This window comes from Lissotriton helveticus, chromosome 4_1, assembly GCF_964261635.1.
Source record: "Lissotriton helveticus chromosome 4_1, aLisHel1.1, whole genome shotgun sequence".
Classification (NCBI taxonomy): domain Eukaryota; kingdom Metazoa; phylum Chordata; class Amphibia; order Caudata; family Salamandridae; genus Lissotriton; species Lissotriton helveticus.
Window position 1 is genome coordinate 969,450,305 of NC_136063.1, and position 16,059 is coordinate 969,466,363.

General features: G+C 34.3%; 6 non-coding genes across 6 annotated transcripts; all 6 read left to right on the top strand.

Annotated features, from left to right (window-relative positions):
- Positions 1-1,175: 1,175 nt before the first annotated feature.
- TRNAI-AAU (transfer RNA isoleucine (anticodon AAU)) lies at positions 1,176-1,249 on the top strand. The gene has a single exon. It is a non-coding gene; the product is annotated as a tRNA-Ile (tRNA).
- Positions 1,250-2,039: 790 nt separating this feature from the next.
- On the top strand, positions 2,040-2,113 carry TRNAI-AAU (transfer RNA isoleucine (anticodon AAU)). Its single transcript has one exon. It is a non-coding gene; the product is annotated as a tRNA-Ile (tRNA).
- A 7,950-nt stretch (positions 2,114-10,063) lies between these two features.
- TRNAI-AAU (transfer RNA isoleucine (anticodon AAU)) lies at positions 10,064-10,137 on the top strand. Its single transcript has one exon. It is a non-coding gene; the product is annotated as a tRNA-Ile (tRNA).
- Positions 10,138-11,581: 1,444 nt separating this feature from the next.
- On the top strand, positions 11,582-11,655 carry TRNAI-AAU (transfer RNA isoleucine (anticodon AAU)). Its single transcript has one exon. It is a non-coding gene; the product is annotated as a tRNA-Ile (tRNA).
- A 1,444-nt stretch (positions 11,656-13,099) lies between these two features.
- On the top strand, positions 13,100-13,173 carry TRNAI-AAU (transfer RNA isoleucine (anticodon AAU)). Its single transcript has one exon. It is a non-coding gene; the product is annotated as a tRNA-Ile (tRNA).
- Positions 13,174-14,617: 1,444 nt separating this feature from the next.
- TRNAI-AAU (transfer RNA isoleucine (anticodon AAU)) lies at positions 14,618-14,691 on the top strand. Its single transcript has one exon. It is a non-coding gene; the product is annotated as a tRNA-Ile (tRNA).
- The last annotated feature ends 1,368 nt before the right edge of the window (positions 14,692-16,059 follow it).

The window sequence follows — 16,059 nt, forward strand, 5'->3', positions numbered from 1 at the left end:
AATATAAGCTTTCCAACTATCCCGGATTAACAATCAGTAGGACTTCATCATCTGCTTCATCTTCAATAGTATGCTATATATTTAGTGACTCTATTAGTTTAGTCTGTTAGAGCATGAAGTTAAAAACGCCAAGGACATACTTTCAATCAGTCTCCAAGCCAATACTTGATGCTCCTTTAATGTTGAAAATAGATGTATTTTGTACTGTATCATGTTTATCTCTATATTTCCTTTGAGGAGAAGCTGATAAAATGATTAGATGAATCAATTCAATATAGGTGATGAATATTTATTTATTGCTTAACCACATGGAAAAAACGTTAATGGTTCTAAGTTCTAACACTAAGTATGAAAATCTCTTTTGTATTGTAATTTTTTTTAAGTCATATTAGTTTCTTCATGTTGATAATATATAACAATAACTTCATGGTAAACTGCTGAAATTAAGCTTTCCAAATCTCCTGGGTTAACTATCATTTGCCCTTCTTCATTTGCTGGACCTCCAGGTAGTTGTGCAAAATGGCCTGTTAGCTCAGATGGTTAGAGCGTGGTGCTAATAACGCCAAGGTCACAGGATCGATCCCTGTACAGGCCAAGTTCAATTGTTTGAACAAATATGAATTTTTCTTGTGTCTCATTTTGGACTGTTAATCTTCTTGAATCACACGCTGCTTGAAGGATTGGATGGAATCAGTAGCATTTCATCATCTGCTAATTCTTCAAAAGTATTCTATATATTTAGTGAGCCTATTAGTTTAGTCTGTTAGAGCATGAAGTTAAAAACGCAAAGGACATAATTTCAATCAGTCTCCAAGCCAATACTTGATTCTCCTTTAATTTTGAAAATAGATGTATTTTCTTTTGTATCATGTTTACCTCCATATTTCCTTTGCGCAGAAGCTGATAGAATGATTAGATGAATCAATTGAATATAGGTGATGAATATTTATTTATTGCTAAACCACGTGGAAAAAACGTTACTGGTTCAAAATTCTAACGCTAAGTATGGACATCTCTTTTGTATTGCAATTTTTTTGAAGTCATATTTGTTTCTTCATGTTGATAATATGAAAGTTAATTCATATTAAACAGCTGAAATTAAGCTTTCCAAATCTCCCGGTTGAACTATCATTAGCACTGCTTCCTGTGCTGGTCCTCCAGGAGATGTGCAAATTGGCCTGTTAGCTCAGTTGGTTAGAGCGTGGTGCTAATAACGCCAAGGTCACAGGTTTGATCCCTGTACAGGCCAAGTTTAATTCTTTGAAAAAAGATGAATTTTTCTTGTGTCTCATTTTGGACTGTTTATCTCCTTGGATCAAACGCTGCTTGAAGGATTGGATGAATACATTTGATATATTTATAGAATTAATTACTATTCTTAAAGCGCCTGGAATATCTATTAATGGTTCTAAGTACTAACGCCAAGTAACTAAATCTTTTATTTATTGCAATTTATTGAGATCATTTTTGTTTAGTCTTGTTGATAATATATAAAGATACTATGAATGTAAACAGCTGAATATAAGCTTTCCAACTATCCCGGATTAACAATCAGTAGGACTTCATCATCTGCTTCATCTTCAATAGTATGCTATATATTTAGTGACTCTATTAGTTTAGTCTGTTAGAGCATGAAGTTAAAAACGCCAAGGACATACTTTCAATCAGTCTCCAAGCCAATACTTGATGCTCCTTTAATGTTGAAAATAGATGTATTTTGTACTGTATCATGTTTATCTCTATATTTCCTTTGAGGAGAAGCTGATAAAATGATTAGATGAATCAATTCAATATAGGTGATGAATATTTATTTATTGCTTAACCACATGGAAAAAACGTTAATGGTTCTAAGTTCTAACACTAAGTATGAAAATCTCTTTTGTATTGTAATTTTTTTTAAGTCATATGAGTTTCTTCATGTTGATAATATATACCAATAACTTCATGGTAAACTGCTGAAATTAAGCTTTCCAAATCTCCTGGGTTAACTATCATTTGCCCTTCTTCATTTGCTGGACCTCCAGGTAGTTGTGCAAAATGGCCTGTTAGCTCAGATGGTTAGAGCGTGGTGCTAATAACGCCAAGGTCACAGGTTCGATCCCTGTACAGGCCAAGTTTAATTGTTTGAAAAAAGATTAATTTTTCTAGTGTCTCATTTTGGACTGTTTATCTCCTTGAATCACACGCTGCTTGAAGGATTGGATGGAATCAGTAGCATTTCATCATCTGCTAATTCTTCAAAAGTATTCTATATATTTAGTGAGCCTATTAGTTTAGTCTGTTAGAGCATGAAGTTAAAAACGCAAAGGACATAATTTCAATCAGTCTCCAAGCCAATACTTGATTCTCCTTTAATGTTGAAAATAGATGTATTTTCTTCTGTATCATGTTTACCTCTATTTTTCCTTTGCGCAGAAGCTGATAGAATGATTAGATGAATCAATTGAATATAGGTGATGAATATTTATTTATTGCTAAACCACGTGGGAAAAACGTTAGTGGTTCAAAATTCTAACACTAAGTATGGAAATCTCTTTTGTATTGCAATTTTTTTGAAGTCATATTAGTTTCTTCATGTTGATAATATGAAAGTTAATTCATATTAAACAGCTGAAATTAAGCTTTCCAAATCTCCCGGTTGAACTATCATTAGCACTGCTTCCTGTGCTGGTCCTCCAGAAGATGTGCAAATTGGCCTTTTAGCTCAGTTGGTTAGAGCGTGGTGCTAATAAGGTCACAGGTTCGATCCCTGTACAGGCCAAGTTTAATTCTTTGAAAAAGATTAATTTTTCTTGTGTCTCATTTTGGACTATTTATCTCCTTGGATCAAACGCTGCTTGAAGGACTGGATGAATACATTTGATATAATTATAGAATTAATTACTATTCTTAAAGCGCCTGGAATATCTATTAATGGTTCTAAGTTCTAACGTCAAGTAACTAAATCTCTTATTTATAGCAATTTATTGAGATCATTTTTGTTTAGTCTTGTTGATAATATATAAAGATACTATGAATGTAAACAGCTGAATATAAGCTTTCCAACTATCCCGGATTAACAATCAGTAGGACGTCATCATCTGCTTCATCTTCAATAGTATGCTATATATTTAGTGACTCTATTAGTTTAGTCTGTTAGAGCATGAAATTAAAAACGACAAGGACATACTTTCAATCAGTCTCCAAGCCAATACTTGATGCTCCTTTAATGTTGAAAATAGTTGTTTTTTCTACTGTATCATGTTTATATCTATATTTCCTTTGAGGAGAAGCTGATAAAATGATTAGATGAATCAATTCAATATAGGTGATGAATATTTATTTATTGCTTAACCACATGGAAAAAACGTTAATGGTTCTAAGTTCTAACACTAAGTATGAAAATCTCTTTTGTATTGTAATTTTTTTTAAGTCATATTACTTTCTTCATGTTGATAATATATAACAATAACTTCATGGTAAACTGCTGAAATTAAGCTTTCCAAATCTCCTGGGTTAACTATCATTTGCCCTTCTTCATTTGCTGGACCTCCAGGTAGGTGTGCAAAATGACCTGTTAGCTCAGATGGTTAGAGCGTGGTGCTAATAACGCCAAGGTCACAGGTTCGATCCCTGTACAGGCCAAGTTCAATTGTTTGAACAAAGATGAATTTTTCTTGTGTCTCATTTTGGACTGTTAATCTTCTTGAATCACACGCTGCTTGAAGGATTGGATGGAATCAGTAGCATTTCATCATCTGCTAATTCTTCAAAAGTATTCTATATATTTAGTGAGCCTATTAGTTTAGTCTGTTAGAGCATGAAGTTAAAAACGCAAAGGACATAATTTCAATCAGTCTCCAAGCCAATATTTGAAGCTCCTTTAATGTTGAAAATAGATGTATTTTCTTCTGTATCATGTTTACCTCCATATTTCCTTTGCGCAGAAGCTGATAGAATGATTAGATGAATCAATTGAATATAGGCGATGAATATTTATTTATTGCTAAACCACGTGGAAAAAACGTTACTGGTTCAAAATTCTAACACTAAGTATGGAAATCTCTTTTGTATTGCAATTTTTTTGAAGTCATATTAGTTTCTTCATGTTGATAATATGAAAGTTAATTCATATTAAACAGCTGAAATTAAGCTTTCCAAATCTCCCGGTTGAACTATCATTAGCACTGCTTCCTGTGCTGGTCCTCCAGAAGGTATGCAAATTGGCCTGTTAACTCAGTTGGTTAGAGCGTGGTGCTAATAACGCCAAGGTCACAGGTTCGATCCCGGTACAGGCCAAGTTTAATTCTTTGAAAATAGATGAATTTTTCTTGTGTCTCATTTTGGACTGTTTATCTCCTTGGATCAAACGCTGCTTGAAGGATTGGATGAATACATTTGATATAATTATAGAATTAATTACTATTCTTAAAGCGCCTGGAATATCTATTATTGGTTCTAAGTTCTAACGCCCAGTAACTAAATCTCTTATTTATTGCAATTTATTGAGATCATTTTTGTTTAGTCTTGTTGATAATATATAAAGATACTATGAATGTAAACAGCTGAATATAAGCTTTCCAACTATCCCGGATTAACAATCAGTAGGACTTCATCATCTGCTTCATCTTCAGTAGTATGCTATATATTTAGTGACTCTATTAGTTTAGTCTGTTAGAGCATGAAGTTAAAAACGCCAAGGACATACTTTCAATCAGTCTCCAAGCCAATACTTGATGCTCCTTTAATGTTGAAAATAGATGTATTTTCTACTGTATCATGTTTATCTCTATATTTCCTTTGAGGAGAAGCTGATAAAATGATTAGATGAATCAATTCAATATAGGTGATGAATATTTATTTATTGCTTAACCACATGGAAAAAACGTTAATGGTTCTAAGTTCTAACACTAAGTATGAAAATCTCTTTTGTATTGTAATTTTTTTTAAGTCATATTAGTTTCTTCATGTTGATAATATATAACAATAAATTCATGGTAAACTGCTGAAATTAAGCTTTCCAAATCTCCTGGGTTAACTATCATTTGCCCTTCTTGATTTGCTGGACCTCCAGGTATTGTGCAAAATTGCCTGTTAGCTCAGATGGTTAGAGCGTGGTGCTAATAACGCCAAGGTCACAGGTTCGATCCCTGTACAGGCCAAGTTTAATTGTTTGAACAAAGATGAATTTTTCTTGTGTCTCATTTTGGACTGTTAATCTTCTTGAATCACACGCTGCTTGAAGGATTGGATGGAATCAGTAGTATTTCATCATCTGCTAATTCTTCAAAAGTATTCCATATATTTAGTGAGCCTATTAGTTTAGTCTGTTAGAGCATGAAGTTAAAAACGCAAAGGACATAATTTCAATCAGTCTCCTAGCCAATATTTGAAGCTCCTTTAATGTTGAAAATAGATGTATTTTCTTCTGTATCATGTTTACATCCATATTTCCTTTGCGCAGAAGCTGATAGAATGATTAGATGAATCAATTGAATATAGGTGATGAATATTTATTTATTGCTAAACCACGTGGAAAAAACGTTACTGGTTCAAAATTCTAACACTAAGTATGGAAATCTCTTTTGTATTGCAATTTTTTTGAAGTCATATTAGTTTCTTCATGTTGATAATATGAAAGTTAATTCATATTAAACAGCTGAAATTAAGCTTTCCAAATCTCCCGGTTGAACTATCATTAGCACTGCTTCCTGTGCTGGTCCTCCAGAAGATGTGCAAATTGGCCTGTTAGCTCACTTGCTTAGAGCGTGGTGCTAATAACGCCAAGGTCACAGGTTCGATCCCTGTACAGGCCAAGTTTAATTCTTTGAAAAAAGATGAATTTTTCTTGTGTCTCATTTTGGACTGTTTATCTCCTTGAATCACACGCTGCTTGAAGGATTGGACGGAATCAGTAGCATTTCATCATCTGCTAATTCTTCAAAAGTATTCTATATATTTAGTGAGCCTATTAGTTTAGTCTGTTAGAGCATGAAGTTAAAAACGCAAAGGACATAATTTCAATCAGTCTCCAAGCCAATACTTGAAGCTCCTTTAATGTTGAAAATAGATGTATTTTCTTCTGTATCATGTTTACCTCCATATTTCCTTTGCGCAGAAGCTGATAGAATGATTAGATGAATCAATTGAATATAGGTGATGAATATTTATTTATTGCTAAACCACGTGGAAAAAACGTTACTGGTTCAAAATTCTAACACTAAGTATGGAAATCTCTTTTGTATTGCAATTTTTTTGAAGTCATATTAGTTTCTTCATGTTGATAATATGAAAGTTAATTCATATTAAACAGCTGAAATTAAGCTTTCCAAATCTCCCGGTTGAACTATCATTAGCACTGCTTCCTGTGCTGGTCCTCCAGAAGATGTGCAAATTGGCCTGTTAGATCAGTTGGTTAGAGTGTGGTGCTAATAACACCAAGGTCACAGGTTCGATCCCTGTACAGGCCAAGTTTAATTCTTTGAAAAAAGATGAATATTTCTTGTGTCTCATTTTGGACTGTGTATCTCCTTGGATCAAACGCTGCTTGAAGGATTGGATGAATACATTTGATATATTTATAGAATTAATTACTATTCTTAAAGCGCCTGGAATATCTATTAATGGTTCTAAGTTCTAACGCCAAGTAACTAAATCTTTTATTTATTGCAATTTATTGAGATCATTTTTGTTTAGTCTTGTTGATAATATATAAAGATACTATGAATGTAAACAGCTGAATATAAGCTTTCCAACTATCCCGGATTAACAATCAGTAGGACTTCATCATCTGCTTCATCTTCAATAGTATGCTATATATTTAGTGACTCTATTAGTTTAGTCTGTTAGAGCATGAAGTTAAAAACGCCAAGGACATACTTTCAATCAGTCTCCAAGCCAATACTTGATGCTCCTTTAATGTTGAAAATAGATGTATTTTCTACTGTATCATGTTTATCTCTATATTTCCTTTGAGGAGAAGCTGATAAAATGATTAGATGAATCAATTCAATATAGGTGATGAATATTTATTTATTGCTTAACCACATGGAAAAAACGTTAATGGTTCTAAGTTCTAACACTAAGTATGAAAATCTCTTTTGTATTGTAATTTTTTTTAAGTCATATTAGTTTCTTCATGTTGATAATATATAACAATAACTTCATGGTAAACTGCTGAAATTAAGCTTTCCAAATCTCCTGGGTTAACTATCATTTGCCCTTCTTCATTTGCTGGACCTCCAGGTAGGTGTGCAAAATGACCTGTTAGCTCAGATGGTTAGAGCGTGGTGCTAATAACGCCAAGGTCACAGGTTCGATCCCTGTACAGGCCAAGTTCAATTGTTTGAACAAAGATGAATTTTTCTTGTGTCTCATTTTGGACTGTTAATCTTCTTGAATCACACGCTGCTTGAAGGATTGGATGGAATCAGTAGCATTTCATCATCTGCTAATTCTTCAAAAGTATTCTATATATTTAGTGAGCCTATTAGTTTAGTCTGTTAGAGCATGAAGTTAAAAACGCAAAGGACATAATTTCAATCAGTCTCCAAGCCAATATTTGAAGCTCCTTTAATGTTGAAAATAGATGTATTTTCTTCTGTATCATGTTTACCTCCATATTTCCTTTGCGCAGAAGCTGATAGAATGATTAGATGAATCAATTGAATATAGGCGATGAATATTTATTTATTGCTAAACCACGTGGAAAAAACGTTACTGGTTCAAAATTCTAACATTAAGTATGGAAATCTCTTTTGTATTGCAATTTTTTTGAAGTCATATTAGTTTCTTCATGTTGATAATATGAAAGTTAATTCATATTAAACAGCTGAAATTAAGCTTTCCAAATCTCCCGGTTGAACTATCATTAGCACTGCTTCCTGTGCTGGTCCTCCAGAAGGTATGCAAATTGGCCTGTTAACTCAGTTGGTTAGAGCGTGGTGCTAATAACGCCAAGGTCACAGGTTTGATCCCTGTACAGGCCAAGTTTAATTCTTTGAAAAAAGATGAATTTTTCTTGTGTCTCATTTTGGACTGTTTATCTCCTTGGATCAAACGCTGCTTGAAGGATTGGATGAATACATTTGATATAATTATAGAATTAATTACTATTCTTAAAGCGCCTGGAATATCTATTATTGGTTCTAAGTTCTAACGCCCAGTAACTAAATCTCTTATTTATTGCAATTTATTGAGATCATTTTTGTTTAGTCTTGTTGATAATATATAAAGATACTATGAATGTAAACAGCTGAATATAAGCTTTCCAACTATCCCGGATTAACAATCAGTAGGACTTCATCATCTGCTTCATCTTCAGTAGTATGCTATATATTTAGTGACTCTATTAGTTTAGTCTGTTAGAGCATGAAGTTAAAAACGTCAAGGACATACTTTCAATCAGTCTCCAAGCCAATACTTGATGCTCCTTTAATGTTGAAAATAGATGTATTTTCTACTGTATCATGTTTATCTCTATATTTCCTTTGAGGAGAAGCTGATAAAATGATTAGATGAATCAATTCAATATAGGTGATGAATATTTATTTATTGCTTAACCACATGGAAAAAACGTTAATGGTTCTAAGTTCTAACACTAAGTATGAAAATCTCTTTTGTATTGTAATTTTTTAAAGTCATATTAGTTTCTTCATGTTGATAATATATAACAATAACTTCATGGTAAACTGCTGAAATTAAGCTTTCCAAATCTCCTGGGTTAACTATCATTTGCCCTTCTTGATTTGCTGGACCTCCAGGTATTGTGCAAAATTGCCTGTTAGCTCAGATGGTTAGAGCGTGGTGCTAATAACGCCAAGGTCACAGGTTCGATCCCTGTACAGGCCAAGTTTAATTGTTTGAACAAAGATGAATTTTTCTTGTGTCTCATTTTGGACTGTTAATCTTCTTGAATCACACGCTGCTTGAAGGATTGGATGGAATCAGTAGTATTTCATCATCTGCTAATTCTTCAAAAGTATTCCATATATTTAGTGAGCCTATTAGTTTAGTCTGTTAGAGCATGAAGTTAAAAACGCAAAGGACATAATTTCAATCAGTCTCCTAGCCAATATTTGAAGCTCCTTTAATGTTGAAAATAGATGTATTTTCTTCTGTATCATGTTTACATCCATATTTCCTTTGCGCAGAAGCTGATAGAATGATTAGATGAATCAATTGAATATAGGTGATGAATATTTATTTATTGCTAAACCACGTGGAAAAAACGTTACTGGTTCAAAATTCTAACACTAAGTATGGAAATCTCTTTTGTATTGCAATTTTTTTGAAGTCATATTAGTTTCTTCATGTTGATAATATGAAAGTTAATTCATATTAAACAGCTGAAATTAAGCTTTCCAAATCTCCCGGTTGAACTATCATTAGCACTGCTTCCTGTGCTGGTCCTCCAGAAGATGTGCAAATTGGCCTGTTAGCTCACTTGCTTAGAGCGTGGTGCTAATAACGCCAAGGTCACAGGTTCGATCCCTGTACAGGCCAAGTTTAATTCTTTGAAAAAAGATGAATTTTTCTTGTGTCTCATTTTGGACTGTTTATCTCCTTGAATCACACGCTGCTTGAAAGATTGGACGGAATCAGTAGCATTTCATCATCTGCTAATTCTTCAAAAGTATTCTATATATTTAGTGAGCCTATTAGTTTAGTCTGTTAGAGCATGAAGTTAAAAACGCAAAGGACATAATTTCAATCAGTCTCCAAGCCAATACTTGAAGCTCCTTTAATGTTGAAAATAGATGTATTTTCTTCTGTATCATGTTTACCTCCATATTTCCTTTGCGCAGAAGCTGATAGAATGATTAGATGAATCAATTGAATATAGGTGATGAATATTTATTTATTGCTAAACCACGTGGAAAAAACGTTACTGGTTCAAAATTCTAACACTAAGTATGGAAATCTCTTTTGTATTGCAATTTTTTTGAAGTCATATTAGTTTCTTCATGTTGATAATATGAAAGTTAATTCATATTAAACAGCTGAAATTAAGCTTTCCAAATCTCCCGGTTGAACTATCATTAGCACTGCTTCCTGTGCTGGTCCTCCAGAAGATGTGCAAATTGGCCTGTTAGCTCAGTTGGTTAGAGTGTGGTGCTAATAACACCAAGGTCACAGGTTCGATCCCTGTACAGGCCAAGTTTAATTCTTTGAAAAAAGATGAATATTTCTTGTGTCTCATTTTGGACTGTGTATCTCCTTGGATCAAACGCTGCTTGAAGGATTGGATGAATACATTTGATATATTTATAGAATTAATTACTATTCTTAAAGCGCCTGGAATATCTATTAATGGTTCTAAGTTCTAACGCCAAGTAACTAAATCTTTTATTTATTGCAATTTATTGAGATCATTTTTGTTTAGTCTTGTTGATAATATATAAAGATACTATGAATGTAAACAGCTGAATATAAGCTTTCCAACTATCCCGGATTAACAATCAGTAGGACTTCATCATCTGCTTCATCTTCAATAGTATGCTATATATTTAGTGACTCTATTAGTTTAGTCTGTTAGAGCATGAAGTTAAAAACGCCAAGGACATACTTTCAATCAGTCTCCAAGCCAATACTTGATGCTCCTTTAATGTTGAAAATAGATGTATTTTCTACTGTATCATGTTTATCTCTATATTTCCTTTGAGGAGAAGCTGATAAAATGATTAGATGAATCAATTCAATATAGGTGATGAATATTTATTTATTGCTTAACCACATGGAAAAAACGTTAATGGTTCTAAGTTCTAACACTAAGTATGAAAATCTCTTTTGTATTGTAATTTTTTTTAAGTCATATTAGTTTCTTCATGTTGATAATATATAACAATAACTTCATGGTAAACTGCTGAAATTAAGCTTTCGAAATCTCCTGGGTTAACTATCGTTTGCCCTTCTTCATTTGCTGGACCTCCAGATAGTTGTGCAAAATGGCCTGTTAGCTCAGATGGTTAGAGCGTAGTGCTAATAGCGCCAAGGTCACAGGTTCGATCCCTGTACAGGCCAAGTTCAATTGTTTGAACAACGATGAATTTTTCTTGTGTCTCATTTTGGACTGTTAATCTTCTTGAATCACACGCTGCTTGAAGGATTGGATGGAATCAGTAGCATTTCATCATCTTCTAATTCTTCAAAAGTATTCTATATATTTAGTGAGCCTATTAGTTTAGTCTGTTAGAGCATGAAGTTAAAAACGCAAAGGACATGATTTCAATCAGTTGCCAAGCCAATATTTGAAGCTCCTTTAATGTTGGAAATAGATGTATTTTCTTTTGTATCATGTTTACCTCCATATTTCCTTTGCGCAGAAGCTGATAGAATGATTAGATGAATCAATTGAATATAGGTGATGAATATTTATTTATTGCTAAACCACGTGGAAAAAACGTTACTGGTTCAAAATTCTAACACTAAGTATGGAAATCTCTTTTGTATTGCAATTTTTTTGAAGTCATATTAGTTTCTTCATGTTGATAATATGAAAGTTAATTCATATTAAACAGCTGAAATTAAGCTTTCCAAATCTCCCGGTTGAACTATCATTAGCACTGCTTCCTGTGCTGGTACTCCAGAAGATGTGCAAATTGGCCTTTTAGCTCAGTTGGTTAGAGCGTGGTGCTAATAACGCCAAGGTCACAGGTTCGATCCCTGTACAGGCCAAGTTTAATTCTTTGAAAAAAGATTAATTTTTCTTGTGTCTTATTGTGTACTGTTTATCTCCTTGGATCAAACGCTGCTTAAGGGACTGGATGAATACATTTGATATAATTATAGAATAAATTACTATTCTTAAAACGCCTGGAATATATATTAATGGTTCTAAGTTCTAACGCCAAGTAACTAAATCTCTTATTTATAGCAATTTATTGAGATCATTTTTGTTTAGTCTTGTTGATAATATATAAAGATACTATGAATGTAAACAGCTGAATATAGGCTTTCCAACTATCCCGGATTAACAATCAGTAGGACTTCATCATCTGCTTCATCTTCAATAGTATGCTATATATTTAGTGACTCTATTAGTTTAGCCTGTTAGAGCATGAAGTTAAAAACGACAAGGACATACTTTCAATCAGTCTCCAAGCCAATACTTGATGCTCCTTTAAAGTTGAAAATAGATGTATTTTCTACTGTATCATGTTTATCTCTATATTTCCTTTGAGGAGAAGCTGATAAAATGATTAGATGAATCACGTCAATATAGGTGATGAATATTTATTTATTGCTTAACCACATGGAAAAAAAGTTAATGGTTCTAAGTTCTAAAACTAAGTATGTAAATCTCTTTTGTATTGTAATTTTTTTTAAGTCATATTAGTTTCTTCATGTTGATAATATATAACAATAACTTCATGGTAAACTGCTGAAATTAAGCTTTCCAAATCTCCTGGGTTAACTATCATTTGTCCTTCTTCATATGCTGGACCTCCATGTAGCTGTGCAAAATGGCCTGTTAGCTCAGATGGTTAGAGCGTGGTGCTAATAACACCAAGGTCACAGGTTCGATCCCTGTGCAGGCCAAGTTTAATTGTTTGAACTAAGATGAATTTTTCTTGTGTCTCATTTTGGACTGCTTATCTCCTTGAATCACACACTGCTTGAAGGATTGGATGGAATCAGTAGCATTTCATCATCTGCTAATTCTTCAAAAGTATTCTATATATTTAGTGAGCCTATTAGTTTAGTCTGTTAGAGCATGAAGTTAAAAACGCAAAGGACATAATTTCAATCAGTCTCCAAGCCAATACTTGATGCTCCTTTAATGTTGAAAATAGATGTATTTTCTTCTGTATCATGTTTACCTCCATATTTCCTTTGCGCAGAAGCTGATAGAATGATTAGATGAATCAATTGAATATAGATGATGAATATTTATTTATTGCTAAACCACGTGGAAAAAACGTTAATGGTTCTAAGTTCCAACACTAAGTATGAAAATCTCTTTTGTATTGCAATTTTTTTGAAGTCATATTAGTTTCTTCATGTTGATAATATGAAAGTTAATTCATATTAAACAGCTGAAATTAAGCTTTCCAAATCTCCCGGTTGAACTATCATTAGCACTGCTTCCTGTGCTGGTCCTCCAGAAGATGTGTAAATTGGCCTGTTAGCTCAGGTGGTTAGAGCGTGGTGCTAATAACGCCAAGGTCACAGGTTCGATCCCTGTACAGGCCAAGTTTAATTCTTTGAAAAAAGATGAATATTTCATGTGTCTGATTTTGGACTGTTTATCTCCTTGGATCAAACGCTGCTTGAAGGATTGGATGAATACATTTGATATATTTATAGAATTAATTACTATTCTTAAAGCGCCTGGAATATCTATTAATGGTTCTAAGTTCTAACGCCAAGTAACTAAATCTTTTATTTATTGCAATTTATTGAGATCATTTTTGTTTAGTCTTGTTGATAATATATAAAGATACTATGAATGTAAACAGCTGAATATAAGCTTTCCAACTATGCCGGATTAACAATCAGTAGGACTTCATCATCTGCTTCATCTTCAATAGTATGCTATATATTTAGTGACTCTATTAGTTTAGTCTGTTAGAGCATGAAGTTAAAAACGCCAAGGACATACTTTCAATCAGTCTCCAAGCCAATACTTGATGCTCCTTTAATGTTGAAAATAGATGTATTTTCTACTGTATCATGTTTATCTCTATATTTCCTTTGAGGAGAAGCTGATAAAATGATTAGATGAATCAATTCAATATAGGTGATGAATATTTATTTATTGCTTAACCACATGGAAAAAACGTTAATGGTTCTAAGTTCTAACACTAAGTATGAAAATCTCTTTTGTATTGTAATTTTTTTTAAGTCATATTAGTTTCTTCATGTTGATAATATATAACAAAAACTTCATGGTAAACTGCTGAAATTAAGCTTTCCAAATCTCCTGGGTTAACTATCATTTGCCCTTCTTCATTTGCTGGACCTCCAGGTAGTTGTGCAAAATGGCCTGTTAGCTCAGACGGTTAGAGCGTGGTGCTAATAACGCCAAGGTCACAGGTTCCATCCCTGTACAGGCCAAGTTCAATTGTTTGAACAAAGATGAATTTTTCTTGTGTCTCATTTTGGACTGTAAATCTTCTTGAATCACACGCTGCTTGAAGGGTTGGATGGAATCAGTAGCATTTCATCATCTGCTAATTCTTCAAAAGTATTCTATATATTTAGTGAGCCTATTAGTTTAGTCTGTTAGAGCATGAAGTTAAAAACGCAAAGGACATAATTTCAATCAGTCTCCAAGCCAATATTTGAAGCTCCTTTAATGTTGAAAATAGATGTATTTTCTTCTGTATCATGTTTACCTCCATATTTCCTTTGCGCAGAAGCTGATAGAATGATTAGATGAATCAATTGAATATAGGTGATGAATATTTATTTATTGCTAAACCACGTGGAAAAAACGTTACTGGTTCAAAATTCTAACACTAAGTATGGAAATCTCTTTTGTATTGCAATTTTTTTGAAGTCATATTAGTTTCTTCATGTTGATAATATGAAAGTTAATTCATATTAAACAGCTGAAATTAAGCTTTCCAAATCTCCCGGTTGAACTATCATTAGCACTGCTTCCTGTGCTGGTCCTCCAGAAGATGTGCAAATTGGCCTGTTAGCTCAGTTGGTTAGAGCGTGGTGCTAATAACGCCAAGGTCACAGGTTCGATCCCTGTACAGGCCAAGTTTAATTCTTTGAAAAAAGATAAATTTTTCTTGTGTCTCATTTTGGACTGTTTATCTCCTTGAATCAAACGCTGCTTGAAGGACTGGATGAATACATTTGATATAATTATAGAATTAATTACTATTCTTAAAGCGCCTGGAATATCTATTAATGATTCTAAGTTCTAACGCCAAGTAACTAAATCTCTTATTTATAGCAATTTATTGAGATCATTTTTGTTTAGTCTTGTTGATAATATATAAAGATACTATGAATGTAAACAGCTGAATATAAGCTTTCCAACTATCCCGGATTAACAATCAGTAGGACTTCATCATCTGCTTCATCTTCAATAGTATGCTATATATTTAGTGACTCTATTAGTTTAGTCTGTTAGAGCATGAAGTTAAAAACGACAAGGACATACTTTCAATCAGTCTCCAAGCCAATACTTGATGCTCCTTTAATGTTGAAAATAGATGTATTTTCTTCTGTGTCATGTTTACCTCTATATTTCCTTTGCGCAGAAGCTGATAGAATGATTAGATGAATCAATTGAATATAGGTGATGAATTTTTATTTATTGCTAAACCACGTGGAAAAAACGTTACTGGTTCAAAATTCTAACACTAAGTATGGAAATCTCTTTTGTATTGCAATTTTTTTGAAGTTATATTAGTTTCTTCATGTTGATAATATGAAAGTTAATTCATATTAAACAGCTGAAATTAAGCTTTCCAAATCTCCCGGTTGAACTATCATTAGCACTGCTTCCTGTGCTGGTCCTCCAGAAGATGTGCAAATTGGCCTGTTAGCTCAGTTGGTTAGAGCGAGGTGCTAATAACGCCAAGGTCACAGGTTCGATCCCTGTACAGGCCAAGTTTAATTCTTTGAAAAAAGATGAATTTTTCTTGTGTCTCATTTTGGACTGTTTATCTCCTTGGATCAAACGCTGCTTGAGGGAAGTTCGGCCATCTGGTCGCCCCCATTGGAAAGCATTGCGGGCGACCAGATGGCCGAGGCGATCCGGGCGACCAGATGGGCGAGGGGAGAGGGGCGACCAGATGGCCGAGGGGAGAGGGGCGACCAGATGGCCGAGGGGATACGGGCGACCAGATGGCCGGGCACGAAAGGGACGCCATCTAGTCGCCCCGTGCCCTGACGAAGGAGGGAGCGGGCGCCCGGGGCATGGCGGGCCGGAGGCCCGGGGCCACAGCCGGGCCACAGCCATGGAGGCTGCCAGGGGCCGGCGGGCCCTCCGACCCGGGGCCCGCTTACACCTTGACAAGCAGTGGAGGCCTGCAAGGGACCGACGGACACCTGTCCTGGGCCCTGGGTGGAGCGGCAGCCCGGGGGACCGGGCCCAGGGCCGGAGCGCCCGACCCG